The sequence below is a fragment of the Etheostoma cragini genome, chromosome 15, assembly GCF_013103735.1.
Source record: "Etheostoma cragini isolate CJK2018 chromosome 15, CSU_Ecrag_1.0, whole genome shotgun sequence".
NCBI classification, from domain to species: Eukaryota; Metazoa; Chordata; class Actinopteri; order Perciformes; family Percidae; genus Etheostoma; species Etheostoma cragini.
The window spans coordinates 5167664-5185992 of record NC_048421.1 but is presented as its reverse complement, the minus strand read 5'-3'; the positions used below and the strand labels follow the sequence as shown (position 1 = coordinate 5185992).

Here is an 18329-nt window from a genome sequence, read left to right as displayed (position 1 = left end):
TACTTTTTTAAACTTTTTTTGAAATACCAAAATGACTATGACTTTTTTGACATGCAATAACTTTTTAATCACTGTTTTTGGACATACTATCTAATGACTTTTTTTGACATATTATACTATGACGTGGTTTGATATTTACCATTGCATTACTTTTTAGGACTTTTTTTGACATTGTATGTTAGTTTTCAACTTAGATTCTTCAAATGCAAATTGGTGCAGTGGTGTGCAATTCTGCAGAAAGTAACCAGTAGAGTGTCACAACTAACTCTGATCCAGGTTCAATACCTACTCTAAATCAGGCCTCTTTATCTATTTTCTTTTAACATACAATACATTTTTTTCATCACTTTTTTCAACATACTATACAATGACTTTTAACATTTGATACTATGACTTTTTCATCACTTTTTTTTAACATACTATACTATGACTATTTTTGAAATATTACACTATGACTTATCCATCACTTATTTTGGCATACTATACTATTACTTAATTTTGACATGGTGTAGTATGCTTTTTATCACTTTGTTCAATATCTACTATAGTATGACTTTTATCACTTTTACTCACATACTATCTTATGACTTCAACATAGTTTCCTTTGTGGCAAAGTGGTGCAGTGGTTAGGAATTCTCCAATGAGTAAGTATTCACTGCTTAATCTAACCCATGTTTAATTCCTATACCAAGCAAGCCCTTTTTCATGAAATTCTATTTTTTACATACAATACAATGACTTTATTTGGTAAATGCTAAACTATGACTTTTTAATCACTTTTTTCAACATGCTAAACTATGACTATTTTTGGCATATTATACTATGACTTTTTCACCACTTTTTTCAACTTTCTATACTATGACTATTTTTGACATACAATACTATGACTTTTCACATCACTTATTTCAACATACTTTACTATTACTTTCTTCAACATAGTATACTATCACTTTTCTTATCAATTATTTCAAAATACTATACCATTACTTTTTTCAACATAGTATAATATGACTATTTTTGACATAATATACTAAGACCTTTTTTTGATAGGACTATAGTATGACTTTTTATCACTTTTATCGATATACTATGCTTCAACATAACTCCTACTGTGGCAAAGTGGTGCAGTGGTTAATGATACCTCACCAAGCAGCCAGTAAGTATTTACTTCCTCCTCTCATCAGGGTTCAATTCCCACTCTAAGCGGACTATTTCTGACACACAATACAGTGACTGTTTTTGTCGTAAATTAATTTGACGTATTAACATTTTATACTATGACTTTTTAATCACTTTTTTCAACATACTATACTATGACTTTTTTGGCATATTATACTATGACTTTTTCATCACTTATTTTGGCATACTATACTATTACTCAATTTGGACATATTGTACTATGACTTTACCATCACTTTTTGACTTATTATACTATGACTGTTTTGACATACTACACTATGACTTTTTTTTATTTATTTTGAAGTACTATACTATGACTGTCTTTGACATAGCTTAATTTGTGGCGAAATAGTGCAGTGGTTAGGAATGCCCCAACAAACAACCAGTAAGTAATCTCTCTCTATTCTTATGCAGGTTTGACTCCCACTCCAATCCATTTACTTTTTTTAACTTTTTTTGAAATACCAAAATGACTATGACTTTTTTGACATGCAATAACTTTTTAATCACTGTTTTTGGACGTACTATGTAATGACTTTTTTTGACATATTATACTATGACATTTTTTGATATTTACCATTGCATTACTTTTTAGGACTTTTTTTGACATTGCATGTTAAGTCTTCAACTTAGTTTCTTCAAAGGCAAAGTGATGCAGTGGTGTGCAATTCTGCAGAAAGTGACCAGTAGAGTGTCATCCAGGTTCAATACCCACCTTAATCAGGCCTCTTTTTGTACTCATTTTCTTTTAACACACAATATATTTATTTCAACATAATGTAATAAAACTTTAATTTAGACGCTATACATTGACATTTAAATGATTTTTTCAACATATTGTACTTTGACTTTAATTGACATGCTATTCTATGGCTTTTTTCAATATACTATACGTGACTTTTTTTAATCACTTTTCCTGACATACCATGCATTGACTATTTGTGACATATTATACTATAACTTTTAAATCACATTTTTTGACATACTATACTATGACATTTTCATCACTTTTTTGACATACTGTACTATGACTATTTTTGGCATATTATATACTACGAGTTTTTCAAAACTTTCTTCAACTTACTATACTATGACTATTTTCAGAATAGTATACTATGACTTTTTAGTGTCTTTTTTTTTTTACATACCATATTTTGACTTTAAGTGACGTGCTATACTATGACTTTTTGTCATGTTTTTTTGACCTACTAGGCAATGACTACTTTTTACTTATTATACCATGGCTTTTTCTTCACTTTTTTTCAACATACTATACTATGACTATTTTGACACACTATATTTTATATTTTCAATAACTTATTTCGACATACTCTTCTATTACTTTTTTCCACATGCTATACAATACTTTATTTTTTACTTTTTTCAACATAGTATACCATGGTTTTTTATCACTTTTATGAAATACTACGCTTTGACTTTTTTCCACCAACTATACCATCACTTTTTTATGATTTTTTCAACATAGTATACCATGACTACTATTTTTTCAATAAATACTACAGTATGACTAATATTACTTTTTTTAAACACACTATTCTTGTTTTTACATGCAATACATTGACTTTTTTAATTTAATTCCAACAGACAATGACTTGAATTTACATGCTATATTATGACTTCTTTTATTACTTCTTTTGACATGATATACTATGACTGTTTTCGGCATGGTACACTACGACTTTTTATCACTTTTTTTAACGTACTTCACTTTTTTTTTACATACTTTGCAATGAATTATTTTAACATTTTATACTTTGCAACACTTTTTTTCAACATAATATACTATGACTATTTTTGAAATATCATACCACGACTTTTTTATCACTTATTTTGACATGCTATACTATTACTTTTTCTCGACCTGCTATACAATACTTTTTTATGATCTTTTTTCCAAATAGTATACTATGACTTTTTATGACTTTTCATGATGTACTATCCATTGACATTTTTATCACTTTTTTTTGACATACTATGCAATAACTATTTCTGACTTATTATACTATTACGTTTTTCAGAAATGCTGTACTGTACTTTTTATCACTTTTTTTTTTACATACCATACTATGGCTTTTTTATCACTTTTTTAACATAGTATACTGTGACTATTTTGATAAATGTTATAGTAGAACTTTTTATGACTTTTTCCAACATACTATGCTATGACTGTCTTCAACTCAGCTTCTTTTGTGGCAAAGTGGTGCAGTGGCTAGGAATGCCCCAGCAAGTTTTCTCTGTTAACTGTCCTCAAAGTTCAATTCCCACTCCAAGCAGGCCTTTTTTGGACATACTATACTATGACTTTAATTGACATGATTTTTTTCATCATTTTTTTTCAACATACTAAACTATGACATTTTTATTACTTATTTTCAACAGAGTATACTATGACTGTCTTCAACATACCGTTCGTTGCTAAGTGGTCCAGTGGTTAGGAACGCCTAAACAAGCAACCAGCAAGTTTTCACAGCCGACTCTCATCCAGGTTCAATTCCCACTTCAAGCACATCATTTTCATAAATTTATTTGACACACAATACATTAACTTTTTTGACTTATTTCAACATACCCTACAATGATTTTAATTTAAATGCTATAACATGACATTTTTATCACTTTTTTCAACGTACTATTCCATGACTTTTTATTTTCTTTTACGACACACTATGCAATGACTATTTTGGACTTATACTATAAGTTTTTCACAACTTTTTTCAACATTCTATACTATTATTTTTTTCGACACGCTGTGCAATACTTTATTCTGACTTTTTTATGACATACTACTCTATGACTTCTTTTGACATATTATTTTTTTGATTTTTTTCAACAAAAAAAATGATATTTTTGATAAATACTATAGTATGACCTTTTATGACTTTTTCCGACATACTATGCTATGACTGTCTTCAAAGTAGTTTTAATGGTGGCAAAGTGGCTTAGCAATGCTCCAACAGTCAAAGGGCAAATATTCCCTGCGCAATCTAATCCAGATTTGATTCCCACTCCAGCCTTACCCTATCCATGATGCCTTTTTTTAACATACCATACCATGACTTTTTATTCAATTTTGACATACTATCCTTTGACTTTTTTGACACATTATACTTAACAAAGTTTCTTTTCTGGCAAAGTGGTGCGGTGGTTAGGAATCCCCCACTGAGCAACCTGCAAGCTTTCCCTGTTAACTCTCATTAAGGTTCGATTCCCACTCCAAGGAGGTGTTTTCATTTCCTTTTTTAATTGACATGCTTTACTGTGATTTTTTCCATCACTTTTTTCAACATGATACATTGTCTTTTTATCACTTATTTTCAACACAGTATACTATGACTGTCTTCAGCATTACTTATTTTGTTGCTATGTGGTGCAGTGGTTAGCAACGCTCAAACAAGCAGCATACTATTCCATGACTTTTTGTGAAATTCTTCACTGTAACTTTTTTATCACTTTTTCAAGATAGTATACTATGACTTTATTCAGTATAAATGTATATTCAGTCATATTATATGACTAACTTTGACATAATGATACTACAAGTTTTTTTTTTAATAACATTTCTATGACTTTATAATCACTTTCTTTCGAAAAACTATACTATGACTTATTTATCAATTTATTTGACATTCTATGCTTTGACTATTTTTGATAAACTATACTTCGGTTTATTTATTAAATTGTTACATGCAATACCATTACTTTTTAACATGTACTATACCAACACTTTTTAATCAGTTTTCAACCTACTATATTGTTACTTTTTTTATCACGTTTTTAAATAAACTATAGTATGACATTTTCATCACTGTTTTTGAAATGATCTTTTTTTTATTACTTTTATTCACATACCTACACTATGATTTTTCAACATGCTATAAAATGACTTTTCTTTGAAAAAAAGCTTAAATGTTCCACTAAACCAATACATTGTTGGTTTTATTTACTTCAGTATAGTTAACATTTCCATGGAATTCATACTAATTAAAACCGTTCCCGCTTTTCCAACTATTCTCACTAGTTCACCTTCATCTTTTGCAATTATGCCAGCAATCCAGTTTAACTTTAGCAATTTAGCTTTTCAGCCTTGACAAGCACTTTTTGAAGGAAATGTGTTTTCTAGTTTATTATCTTTGCCTCTGAACGTTTAATTTCACATAAAGAAGAAAAAACTTTGCAGACACACACCCACATGCCCACACAAACAAACACACACACACACAAACACACACACATTCCCATCATTCCTCATCCCTTTTAGCCTCTACATATTAGAAGTTCAACATGTAGTCTGTGCGGTCAGCTTTACATTATTTGTGCCTCTTAACCAGGTGTTTTGGGAGATAACAGGACCTTGTGTCGTATCTCATGGCCCCATACCTTCTCCTTATAATCCCTCCATTGCTCTTTTCTATACTGTACTCTTATGTTCATCTATTTGGTAACAGGTACAGCCACTACTGCTCATTATTTTACCATTATTATTCTTTATCTTTCAATATTTTCTATTATCTATTTTACTTTGTGGAATTTCAAAATTGTAAGTGGTTATCATTTCAATTGGAGGATAATTTGATGTAAGTACCCCCCGCCCCTTATATCAATAAAAAGGGTATTCTTTCTGCTCAATTCCTGATTCTGTCTTCATACTATGACTCTGCTCCAGTAATTTGGGTCAGCATCTGGCAAAAACAATCAAAAGATTGTCTTAAAACTCTATTAATTCTAATTTTCTTGAGCGTCACACACTATATATATATATATATATATATATATATATATATATATATATACTACACTATAAAGGTATGTGCTAGCTCAGCAGAGACTTTAAAGAGGGAGCTGTCTCCATATGAAACATGACATAATACTAAATAAGTTAATGCACGTTTAAAATAAGGAATACTATCACACAGCATCTATCTTTCTTCTTAACGCACTTTTACTGACATTGCCTTGTCAGTAAGGATCAGTTTGGATTTTAATCTCTAATGTACTAGAGACAAAGTTGTTATTATGTAGTCTAATTGGGGCACCACCAGGTTGTTATTGCACAACTGTCTCTGCAAAAGTTTCAGTCAAACAGTCTCTTTAATATTCATCATCTCTTTCTGTGTTGAAGGTCACATGACACAAAGTGTAATTACATGTGATGTTATTTTGAATATGTCAAGGGGTTTTACACTTTAATTACTTTAATAATTTCCGCTGAACTGCCTGCAGACTAAAAAATATTTAAAGTAATAATCAAGTATGTTTTGAAAATTGAAACTGAAACTCCCAACTTGAAGTAGATCTTGCTAATTATTAGTTGAAATTGATGTTGAAAATTCGCAATTTCAAATAGATGTTGAAAACTCCCAAGTTAAGATCATGATGGAAATTTGCAAGTTGAATTCAATGTTACAAATGCGCAAGTTGAAATCGATGTTGGAAATTCACAAGTGGAAGTCGATGTTGAAAATTCGCAAGTTGAAATCGATGTAGAAAATTCGCAAGTTGAAATCGACGTTGGAGGGTTAGGGTTAGGAATTTCAGATCCATGTTGGAAATTCGCAAGTTGAAATCGATGTAGAAAATTCGCAAGTTGAAATCGATGTAGAAAATTCGCAAGTTGAAATCGATATTGAAAAACCGCAAGTTGAAGTCGAGGTAGGAAACCACAAATGAAACCACATTCATCCATCACAAACAGTCCTGTGTGGTTTACCTTGAGCGGGGTTTGAACCTGCATCTCTTGAGTGTCAGTCAGCGTTACACTCCACTGGACCATCTCCAGGTAGGAGAAATAAGAAACATCACCTACATCAACCTGGAGAGAAACACAGTTCCTCTGTTCCTCCTGCTGCCCCTTAAACCTCTTAAAGCCAACCCATTAAAAACATCTTAAACATCCCATATTGTAAAAAAAAAAAAAGAGATCCACGTGACTTTTTTAAATTATAAAGCAGGTTGAGGTGCATCCAAATACTGTAAAACTATCAAAAAGCTGAACCCACAGAGGACACAAAGTGTGTGCTCTGAAATTGTGCCTTGGAACGAATTGTCTGGACTTCTGTATACTAAACAGTCAAAGAATAAAATGCTACACTGCTGTTAGTCATTCCCCGGCTGCAATCACGGTGCAGAGACATCAGGAGTGCCGTTGCAGAATACCTGGAAATGCTGACCAATCAGAGCAGCATGTGCTTTTTCAGGAGGGGGGCTTAAAAAGACAAGCATTTAAACGGAGCATTTCAGACAAAGGGTGAACACAGGTATATTCCGACTAACAGTACGAGAAAAACAATTTGTGTTTTTGGTACATTAAAGCATGTAGACAGGTTCTGTTAGGAACCCAAACATACATAAGGACCTAAAAATGAGCATGATGTGGGACCTTAAAAGGGAAAACTTTTCAAGACATAAGTGACAACCACCAAAAACCATTTCTTATAGTGTAATGCATGTATCCATCCATTAAAAAACCTGAAACCTGCTACACAGATGACAACCCACTCTGTGAAGTTTGAGGAAACCTTTCAGGTCCCTGAGTGCTTAGTTGGAAGAGAAACCGTTCCACAGTCTGAAGGTTGTGAATTCAAATCCCACCTTTGAGCTTTCAAAAAAAAAAATCTTATTGTGAAAAGTCTGTCCCTGATCTTATTAAAATGCCTCAGAGGAGGAAATCGCCACATGTCTCTGTCTTCTTTTGGGACTAAGAGTAAAAACATTTTATTAACTCACCAAACAGGAAGTGACTCATAACTCAGCTAAAACATCTCAGAGGAGTTTGAACCTGTTGAGTTTTTTTTAACCTGTTCTCATGGGACAAACAAACCTCTGGGCACGTTTTTGTTGAGAAACAAATGTCCACTAGAAGTGCTATAGAAAATAACTATAAAGTGGCTGAAATAGGTCATACATTATTTTTTTTATAATTATTACACAAATAGAAGTAGCCTATATTTTGTGCCTGCACCACATATTTTATATCTGTCAGAAAACATACTCGTAATTAACATAACATACTTTGCATGTTATTTTGCTCTATGTAGACGTCTGCCTTTGTAAATGTAAGTAAATAAATTATGGATGGCTATCTAATTTTAAGCTCATAAATGCACACTTCCATAATTTCCCTTAGCCCAGCATCTGTCTCTTCTTTTGCTCCATGTGCCTAACTCCTAACCAGGTGCTTAAGGGCATAGTCTAAATCCTTGGCGTTACATTTGCAGAATGGCTTCGGTTCTGCAGGAAATTCCGCCGGATGCATGTATTTTCGGGATCTTTACGTTTTCTTTGTGTTGGAATTTCAAGTTCGTGGATTACTGAGGACTGTTTTTGACTGCTCCTCAGATCTCTGTAGGGGAAATTGGGACAGATAACTAGACTATCTGTCCAATCCAAGTTTTCTCTCACTCAACTATTTTGAAGCAGCTCAGTGTGGAGTTTAGTGCCGCCCATGGTGATTTTTGGTTGCTTTGAAGAAATGCCATTAAACCAGAGCACCTTTTCCTTCCATCCCGAGTGCCATGTGGAGTAGCCAGACCCTCCTTTAGTGTGCTTTGGAGGAGGGTCTGGCAAAGCAAGACTTTTTAGGAGATAACTAACCATGTATAGTCTGCTCTAATGTTATGGCCAAAATCATTTGAACCTTGATTTTCTTGTATTGTCAGGTCCTTTTTTGGAGTGCAATAATATTGTAATATTGTTACATTTTGTTTGAAGTACCCGTGACGGCTTCAGCACATGTAGCAATGAGCAGGTCTGCTCATCGCTTTGTGTCCACTCTCTTTGTAAAAACAGAGATGAGCCGTGGGTTTCTGTGGTCTGTGCAGCTTCGGGTGATTAAAAGGATGTGTTCTGCTACGGAAATACAATGACAGATTTGTCACGCTTGTGCTCCATGTATTCCTGTCATTGTTTTGATTCCCACCTCCGATGTAAAGCAGCGTTCAGCTACTTCCTTAAACTTTGTCTCATTCAGAGATCAGAGACCCAAACGGGTGTGGTATAGAAAGTCTGCAGGAAGACTCGGTTTATGCCAGTTCTCATTCATATTCAATGAGCTAAGCTGCTTGAATGTTAACAGATAGACAATGAGAGCCTGGCTATCAGCATCCTTTACCCAGCGCAACTGGGCGAGCTCATGAATAATAATGAGCTCACTCAACATGACATCAGACTGACCAGCTTTTGTAATTGGTTTGATTTCTCCTCGTATTTCTTTCCAGTGGCTAGAGCTGACAGAGGAGGTAGCAGTTCATTTTCACATTCGCAACATAACACAAACACATATGGACCTTATATATTTCAAAAAATGCAAGTAAAAACGTTTTTTGTGTGGCAGAACTGTAAATTTTTCCTTCAGACTGGACATCATGGATTTAAGCTTTAAAACTATTTGGAAGAGACAAAGAAGCCTTACACATAGCATGTACCACCGAAAAGCAGGTGCTGCAAATTGCAGCTACAGGTGATTTTTTTTACACCTATCAAGAATCTATTGCTACAGTAACATTGCCATCAGCAATAACTTCAGGAACTGCATCAGAGAACTTTGCTAATGCGCATGTTAGGTCTTTATCTACGTTTAAGCACTGAGTGCAAAATTGTAAAATTTTAAAAAGTGCTTCACTGTGACCTTTACCAGTCGCTATTCCCAATTTTATAATATGAGGCTGGATCACAGATGCACCATGACCTACCCGTTTGTGTGTGTGTGTGTGTGGGTTTGTGGTTAGTTTTTCAGCGCTCCCCTATCAAGTTAGAAGGAACAGACTGCAACAAGGGATAAAAGCAGATCAATGGTCCTGACTGGGGAATACTAATGGTTTTAAGACAAGGTTAGCGTTGGAGACTGTAATCGTTCTCACAGAACTAATGGCAACCATAACTCTTTCTACCTTAACATTTACTGTGAGGTTTAGCTAGGATATTTTTATAAGAACAATAATCTGCAATTTTTCTGTAAGACCAAACAAAGACTGCATTGTAAAATGAAATATAAAATCATCTTCACAAATTATTTGAAATGTAGAAAAGTTTTTTTTAATTTTGAAACTGTGTTTGTGTAATGCATGCATGCTCACAACATGATAAACCCTTTAGACTAAACACCCTCATGATAGCCCAATCTGGCCAATCTTACATTTATTTCACTGTAACTGCCATGGAACAAAAATAAGCTTTGTACTTCAACTTGCTACAGAGCAACAATTTTGCAATGTATTTTTCTCATAGCCTCACAGAGCTTGTTTTATTACAGGGTTTTAGGTCAGTACCTGTGTTGAGTCCAAGACAACAAAGCAATAACCTCTCATCACCTATAGTGTTGCCAAAGCCAAGAAAACCAGCACAGAGAGAAAAATGTTCTCCTTTTGTAGTGTAAATGTACACTGTATATAACTTTGTTTGCCGTTCAGGGTAACTTACTGTATTCAAAATTAGGTAAACAAATTGAGATATAATTGTGTTACATCAAGTATTTTACACACATATTGTAATAATAATAATAATAATAATAATAATAATAATAATAATAAAAACAATAGTATAATTAGTTCCAAGGCAATATCATGTTGTATGTTGTATGTCTATATATCTACAGTTTATTATCCTGTGTGTTTTTCATCCCTTTAGCTCAGATGTTGAAAGTTTGTCATGCGTCTGTTACAGAATGATACAATGAGTGTGTGTGTGTGTGTGTGTGTGTGTCGGTGTTTGTAACAACATAACAGTTACAGTGTAATATAAATTGGGTAAAAATGGCTGCCCACTGCTCCCTTGAGGAATAGGTTAAATGTAGAGAATACATTTAGCTTCATGTGTGTGTATGTGACCATAAAGTACCTTTAACTTTAAAATACATCAAAACTTGAGTGAGTTTTGTATTAGTTTACTTATGATGTTCTCCTGCATCCACACAACCCTGCATGCTAATTGGTCAGACCAGAGCGTCCTGTGCATTTTCAGAGACATGCCACAAAGCTTTCAAACACTTTGCTCCTTTATTACATCCTCTCTTGTTTCTTTCACTTGCTGGTTGTCTGTCTTGTTCCCTTTAATGTGCTTGAACAAATTGCACAATCTGAGTCATCCTCTGCTGCCACAATACCAAGCACGTCGTCTATTTTTTTCCCTTTTAAACCAAATATAATGCAAAACGCAGACGTGCAGTTACAGCTACTAATAGGTCAGATATGTTTAAAACAAAAAGAAATGACCTTTCTGTAAAATGTTTGTTTGTGTATGTGTGTGTGTGTGTGTAAACAAATGTGTTTCCGGTGGCCTATTTCTGTGACTATGAATGTGCATTTGTGTAGCACGTTCAAACATAAAAATATAGAAATGGCCCAGTCCCAGTCAGGCTAAAGCAAGGTGCACACACACACACACACACACGCACACACGCACACACAGAGTAATTCATATGTAGGAAGGCAGAGTGAGGACACACGCTAAATAATCCACAGACTCTGCGATCCTTTCTTGTAGCCGCAGCAGTACTCTGCAATTACTGGGTGTCACAAGGGACAGCTAGAGAGAAGATGGCTGAGGTGGAAGTGAGTTAGAGAGCAAAGTTAGGAAGACAAAGAGAGCACTGATCATAAGCGAGCACGGCCCTGGGATGTTTGCCTCAGCTTCACTTGTTACTTAAAAACCCTTAATGCTGGCTAAGATTTATTTCTAACTGTCAACAAATTCCATCAAAACACCAAAACCATCAACGAGTTGATTTTTCTATCCAAATGTCCGATACATTTTTTTCTACGATAAAGCTCCATTGTTGTCCCTCCGAAAACAAATCAGCGAGCCACAGCATTGCACTGGGAGACATATTATTTCACTACAATGAACACAGGGCATTTTGTTTAGTTGTTTTTAACCTCTCTTCGATTTTTGTTCTGTTGAATACATTCTTTCTTCTTCTGCTAATTAAGACAAAAATACCAATTTGTTCAACTGTACTCTGCTATAGCAATGAAAGACTTCAAATTTAAACTTCAAATTTGGTCAAATTCTTTCAAGTGGACGTCATGCCTTGAAACGTGAGCCAATTTGTTATTGCTGTCAAACAACATCTGACATGAAACCAAGTTACAAAAGATATGCAATTTTTTGTTTCTTACATAATGCATAGAAAATGATGTGTTTGTCACAGTACCACTGTCAGTCACACTGCTTGACTGACTAGTGAGCAGTGTAGTGTTGTATACATTAGCATACAAACTTAGCAGAAACAGTGGGAGAAGCGATGGTAAGACAGCAGGAGAAAAAAAGAGAAAGTAAAAAATAACAGATTTTTTGTCATTTACGTTCCGGTATTATAATTTTAGTTGCTACTTGAAATTGTAGCAGAATAATAAAATACTAGACTTTGTCGTAAAAGGAACATTAAACAAATGTCTGTATGTGTGTGTGTGTATGTGTGTGTGTGTGAGAAAAAGAGAGAAAGATAGAGTGAAGCTGACAGTTTGATTTCTAATGACTTAATTATTGTTCGATCTTTGTGATTGCCCTCTCTCTAACACAGTAAACTGATAAGCTGCCTAATCATTGCACCCATTGGTATGTGTTTGTGTGCTTGTGAAGGATTCTGTGCGCATCATTATGTTTGATATCACATTTTATCTCCGAGCGATAAAAGCCAACATTTTCCCACACTGACATCTACTAACCGTGTTTGCTTCGGTGCCTTTTACTTTCTCCTTGATTGTTTCCAATTATCTTTTTTCTTCACTTGCACAAATTAAAAAATATTCTAACACCGTACAGCAGACTCATTGGAGCCTTGCTGGTGGACAAGAAAGCTCCAGTGTTAAAGTAAGCATTAAGGGAGAGAAGAGAGAAAGGCTCAGAGTAATAGTTTAGTGTTATACAGCCTCGACAGTAGGATAACACTAGAAAAAGGAGAAGAAAGTGTGTTTGGAAAGTGTTGTATATTAAAAAGCTCCTGGTTTTAGAGATAAGAAGAGTCTCTTTTAATTATTGTTCAAAGGCTTAAACAGTGCATGTAGAATTATATATTTGTACAGTTAAGCATTTCCTGTATTAAAGGTCCTTTATAATGCTTATATTTTCAGGTTCATAGTTCTACTAGAACATGTTTACATGCTTTTTGCATTTAAAAAAAACAACTTTATTTTTCTCATATGATCTGTCTGAACACACTGTGCCTGTAACCCTGCCTTACCCCAACCTATGCACCTGTCTCTTAAACCCCCACTTCCCAAAAAAGCCCAGTGTTCCCTGATTGGTCAGCGTTTCCAGATTTCTGCATGTGCACTATTGGAGTCATTGCAGCAGGGGAATGACTGTAATGACACTGTAGCGGCAATTTATATCTTTGCCTAGTATAGTTGTGACATCACAACAGCACAAACATCCTGACAGCTCTTTTAAAGGCACAGTTTCTTAATATAGGATGTGTGCATTGTTCGGTTGATACTTTGTTCGTTTTGATACTTTCACAGTATTTATTTGGCACCTCAACCTGCTTCATGACAATATCAGACCTTTAAACCTTTAACACATAGGGTGTTGATTTCAAAAGTAATCATCCAGCTGCAAATACATTGCTGCATATAATGTTTGATGTAGTGTAGTCCATGAAAAAAAATATCCACCTCAACCCCCAAATAACCAATGTATGTTGACCAAAGCTAAACACACTAAACCTGGTGTCTAACTCACACCTTGAAAGGGTTAATTTGGCTGCAGAGACCAACAAGGGCTACCATAAGAAGATAAATTACATTATCTTTTATGGGGCAGCTGGAAACACTCCATCATGGGCGAACCCCAGTTGCCTAATGCAATTTTACCTAGAGTAGCAGCAAACCGATATCATGATAGCTCTAAGGCATAAACAATAAAAGACCATCATAATTTCATATTACAAAGTGTAGTTGGTCATTTTGGTTTTGATGATATGATATGAATAGCTAATGCCAGACACAGAAAGGCAGAGGAAGGCACAGTGACAGTCACACTATGATGGTTGTAATTGACTTAAAAAAGCAGCCCTCACATCTTTCACAATCTTTATGCTGAGCTAAGCTAACCGGCTGCAGGCTTCAGCGCCATATTTACTGTACAGACATGAGAGTGGTAATAATGTCCTCTCAATAAAAAGACAAATAATATATTTCCCAAATATCAAACTATCCCTTTAAGTCATAAATGTCGTACTGAATGTTTGTTATAGTCACCCTCCAGATAAAGTGTCTGTCTACATTACATTTTGCCACGTTTTTTTTTTTTTTTGGTCTGAAGCCCAGGAATGAAAGTTGGCTACTACTGTACAGCATTAGTGTTAACTAATAAATAACTTGTCATGTAAAGTTCAGTAGAATGCTGTTGGGATTACCTAATTTATTCCACCTTTGTACACCACCAATTATACTCTCCATACTGAATGGGGTTTGTGTAAGATAATCAAAATAGAGCTGTACTCAGTAGCACATCTATGCAGAATGTTTTGACAGTCCTGTGACACATTGTACTGTTTAATGATTTCCACGGTCAATAAAAGGGATTTTGATTTATTGTGTGTGTGTGTGTGTGTGTGTCCATGTCTAAGTGTGTGTGATGTGCATGCACTAAGATCTGTCACATCACCTCCATACCATATGAGGTTGCACATCATGACTCTGCTGGTTCCCTACAGCGTAATGTGTCGTTGGCAATTACATCACACACACGCACACACACACACACACACACACACACACACACACACATATTAATGTTGGATGACTCAGTTCTTTGGTGGTTTTCAGACATAGCAAATAAGAAACTTTAAATGTTAAAGGTCAGTATTCCACACTGGTACTCTCACTTTGACTTAGCGAGTCACGACCAAACATCCATTACACTACACTTTTAAAAAGGATGAGTCATTTTCAGCACCTCTTTTAACTATGCAGAAACACACACCGACACTTCTCCGCACTGTGTGTGTAAACAGAATAAGGTGTTTCAAAGGCCATTTTCTCCAAGTGCATCACTGACACATGCTGTGTTGAAAAGGAAAACAAAGATTGCCTTATATCAAACCCAGGTGGGATGAAAATATGTGGAAATTATACAGCACCTTAGTGTCCCTTATGTTTAAATGTGCTCTAGAAATAAACTTCTGAATTTGTGAATTTTGTGAGAGGTTGTTGCACCCCAATGCCCCACGGCCCACTTGTTTAACGGTAACGCTATTATATACAAACTACATCCATCCATCAATCTTTGTCCGCTTGTCAGGTGTCGGGTCGCAGGGGGGAAGCAGCTCCAGCAGGGGACCCCAAACTTCCCTGTCCCGGGCAACACAAACCAACTCCGACTGGGGGATCCCAAGGTGTACCCAGGCCAGGTTGCAGATTTAATCCCTCCACCTAGTCAGGGTCTTCCACTAGGAATTTGGGGCTCTTCACATGCCATTTCCATACAGCGAAGCATTGCATTTTGAGAAGAAGCTAAGAAATATTATCATTTAGATTTTAGTTCTGATTCTTTTTGCCAACTCTGGTTAATATTAGATAACGATTAAGATACCTGCCACATTATTCAAGGACCCTGGTCTACAAGGGAGAACGACCCAAATCGCTGGCATTTTCCAATGCAATGTGTTGTAAGGAAAGCTTTACTCAAAAGATAAAATTACTGATTTCCACTCAGCGTGTATGCTCCTAAACAGTTGATCACTGCCCAGAGGCCATCAGTTCCCAACAACAAATGTAGATAAACATGAACACTAAATCCACCATAACATAACATAAATGCACACCCAAAACATTAACAGTACATTGTTGAAACCCACTTTAACTAGGACAGAGCCTGTTTTCCTTCCCATGATCCTTTGCAGGCAGTTCAAATGACCCCACTCCTTCCATTAAAAAAACGTTCACTAGTAAGGACCACGCCACAGCAATGTGTTAGTTAAAGATTTAATGAACATCATGAATGTGCAGATAGATGATTAGCTGGGGAGGTCGTCTGATGGCCGGTCTGGGAGGAAGACGGAGGGGAAGAAGCCTCAGAGCCGCTGGGAGCCGGGCACAAGGCGCTGGCTGCATAGCACGGTTTATGTAGGTTTGTCTGGTGATAAGAGGTGTGGTTTGGGCGTGGCCCTGCTCTCGAACCTAAGTTAACAAATTAACTTCATTAGGATCCTTAGTTATCTCTGCTTAATATGATCTGTGCACTGCATACATAAGCTGATTGTTACAAACAACTAACGTGGCTTAGTAATGAATATGTTTTTTAACAATACATGAAAGAATAAGTAGTGACCATTAAAAAGTGTAATTACAATTACTTATGGGTTTACATTAGTGTAAACTGTGAAGAGAGTGGGTCCAACCTTTGCTTTCAGTGTTGATACGTTTAACACATTTTTTTATTTTTTTTTACACATTTCCAGTCTATCCTTACTTAAACTTGAATCCAGCAGTGTTTGCCTCTGCCAGGTTTACTTTTGATCTCTCTTAGTCACTCCGCTCTCAGCTGTGATGTAGGTTTGATAGCCAGGTCGTTTGTCAGATTGCAGAGCAGCGCTGGCCGTTTTACTGCCCTCTAAATCTATCCATGGTGTGCCGTGTGTGTGTGCTGGTACCAACATGGGCAGTATGAATCGGCATAGTGCCCAATCAGGCTACTTCTTTGAGCAAGGACAAATAGTAGCAATTCATTCCTTTGGTAAAAAGTCCTAAATCAGCAGCAATGGACTCTCTCTCTCTCTCTCTCTCTTTCTCTCTCTCTCAACTAAATTTTTCTGTATCTGAAATATGTATGCTCTAAATAGCTGCTTAAAGGAGAATTCAGGTCAATTTCAACACGTAGCTCTGTGGTTTGGAAATTTGTAGTGCTGTCAGTAGCAAAGAAAATGAAACCAATCGGTGCTGCTTACACCGTGTTATCCCCCTGCTAGAGTTAGCACCCAACAGGCTTGAACAGGGCAAGTTTTAGACATGTTTTTAGTCTCTAAACATGTCCATACCTCTGTTTTTTTTCCTGTTTTCCTGTGAAGTCCACCCTAGTCGATTGTTGAATTTATACAATCCAATAATCCAAAATTTATTTTTTCCACAAAAAAGGATTTGCTGTTGTTATGTCCTTAGTAATGACTATGTAGAAAGAGGCTGTAATCTGACACCACAGTGGAGAGCTGCAGTACAAGAATTCAAGAGCCATCACACATACTCATAACTAAGCAACAGTGGGCTCCTGAACTTTTGACCTGCTGCAGCCGGCCGCTCTGCTCTCCTGGCTCCACTGTGGTGTCAGGTTCATTGCTAAGGACATAACAATGGAAAAAAAATACATTTTGGAATGTTGGATTGTACGAGTTCAATAATCGACTAATGTGGACTTCTACAGAAAACAGGAAATGAACTGAGGTATGGATTAACACAACTTGTATGCATTTCTGTCACATCTACAGCAGTCAGATTCACTGTGTCCCCTCGGAAGGAATCACTGCACATGGGTAGGGACTTGTAATGACATTTACTACTCACTCTAGCAGGAGGATAACACGGTGTAGGCAGCACCAATTGTTTCATTTTTCTCTCTACTGACAGCACTCCACATTAACTAACAACAGAGCTACGTGCTGGAATCAACCGGATATCTCCTTTAACAAAATAAATACACACAGACACAAATCAATAAGAATCAATTAGAGTAAAAGAAAAAAGGGGGGACAGTAAAAGAGGGGGAAAACAGACTTAAAAAATTTTTGAAGAAATTGTAAATGAAGAAAGATGATGGAAAGAGAGTCAAGACTATTGATGGATAAGGGGAGAGACAGAAAGAAGAATCAGATAATCCAGCTCCTGATTGTTTTGTTCTCTGTGATTGTAGGAAGGTGTTTTGGGTGCAAGAGACTATGGGCTCAATGCTGACACAGCACTATCACATATACACACACTGGAGGAAATAAACATACAGAAATTTGCAAGTTGTCCAGCTGGGTAGAAATAAACACACAGTAACACTCCCACATTTCTGTTCAATTCATGCACAAAGTAGAAGAAAGGGCCGGTAATATATCACAACCGCTTTGGTAATAAAAGGGTCTTCCAGGTCACATTAGGGCAGCAGCCTCCTCTATCTCAGTCAGGTATTAGTTCCATAAAAAGACAATTTAGGAA

The 18329-nt window shown here is 35.8% G+C and overlaps 1 long non-coding RNA gene across 1 annotated transcript in view; it reads left to right on the top strand.

Moving 5' to 3' along the window:
• Positions 1–9315: 9315 nt before the first annotated feature.
• LOC117958223 overlaps positions 9316–18329 on the top strand; it is a 13449-nt gene continuing 4435 nt past the window's right edge. Inside the window, exon 1 of the long non-coding RNA XR_004659669.1 lies at positions 9316–9434. This is a non-coding gene — a long non-coding RNA (uncharacterized LOC117958223). The remainder of the gene's footprint in view (positions 9435–18329) is intronic.